Genomic DNA, 1,713 nt, shown 5'->3' with positions numbered 1-1,713 from the left:
GGGACGGGGATTCGAACCCGCGACCCTCAGATTGCGAGTCGAGCGCCTTATCCACCTGGCCTGTAATCTACGGTAAAACCTCGTGTAGATAATCAGCTACTACAAAACATTGTAGAACACACTCAATACTTCAAAATTATGTTACTTCTAACGTGTAAACCGTTTAATTACAATATAGTCACTGGGTTTTATTTTTAAATATCGATAATCTACATAATACATTCCATTTCAGTATGACGAAAAGTTCAAAAACTTTTTTTTTATTCGCTTCTGTACACAAGGTACAGGCAGAGCCATCTGTCAGTTAGAATTGCACAACAAGGGGAGAACAAACAGTCAGCAAGATCCGCCGCTAACTACTTCCAACCGAATAGCGGGATTTACTGTAACAACTGAAAGTCTGGAGCGTATTCGACGACAAGTCACGGTTCGAACCTGCATCCTGGTACACTAACTATAACGCCACGCCTAATCCAATTAAACAGTGACAAAACGTAACACTAATTCTAAACGTCGAACCAGCAGATACTGAGATGCTGTTAAGCAAAAATTTTATACATTAATATCTTCACACGTAAAAAAAGTGTGGTTCACACAATTCTACTCACTATTTTAGTTTGTTTTTATTTCAAGGATGAAAAACTAACTGTAATAAAATTATTAGTAATTTTTATGACAAAATTTAAACTGTATTATCTACAAAATATTTTCCGTGATAAATATTACTATCTGACAGAATTAACGTCAAACGTGTGTCTATATATATATATATATATACACATAGTGTTGCTTCTTCTAGGACGTTTCATAAGTGGGCCCTTCGAGAGTAATTTTTACATAGTTTTGATGGCAGAACGTAGTAATTATTTTTTTAATTAACCGCTTCTTGAACGACTTCGTACCTTTCGTTTTTTCCGTCATTTTCAATCATCGATATACCATAATAACAAGGAAATCTCCCACAAAACAAAATGACGTCATAACGCAGCCAATCACAGTTCTTTGCATATCTAGATGAGTTAATTACTGTTCGGAAATTTCCGGTTACGATCGCGATCAAGCGTTACGAAGTCATTCGTAATATATTTCGAAGTGCGCGCGCACACTAAAAGTTAAAATGCGTACTTCTTTTTTCTTTCTTTTCGTGAGGTAGTACGCAGGCAAACGATTATTTTGCGCCCGTGTCAATCAAAATAGCGTAAATACGCAAAGTGCGCATCTTACAAGCAACACTGTAAATATGATAAACACACTTTTGATTTTTGCTCTGTGATTTTTTTTAAATTTAATCAGTCTCAGCCATAAACCCCATAAGTCTTAATCCTAAAAAATAAAATGATCAATAGTCCCGTTTCGAAGATCAATTCAACACTTGCTGAGCAATGATTGTTATTTGTTGCTCACTACTGTATTAAAACTGTAACTACATTTTCTCATAATTTTGAGTTATTATATTTCGTATCTTAAGCCTATAAAGATAATTCCTCCATTTCTGATAAAATGCATAAGGGGGCTCTGAATATTTTCTTCATTCTCATTGATAATATTCTAGTAGTCTTAGCACACTTCCAGGTAGCAAATAAAATCCTGGATATGTAGTAACCGTTTCTAATACTTACACTATAGTAAATTAATATTTGGAAGTATATATATATATATTGAGTGGTCACAAGTAAATAGACACCCAATTTTTCGTCATTTAACTGATTTATG

This window comes from Limulus polyphemus, unplaced genomic scaffold, assembly GCF_000517525.1.
Source record: "Limulus polyphemus unplaced genomic scaffold, Limulus_polyphemus-2.1.2 Scaffold462, whole genome shotgun sequence".
Lineage (NCBI taxonomy): Eukaryota > Metazoa > Arthropoda > Merostomata > Xiphosura > Limulidae > Limulus > Limulus polyphemus.
The sequence above is the reverse complement of the archived record's forward strand: the minus strand, read 5'-3'. Positions refer to the sequence as shown.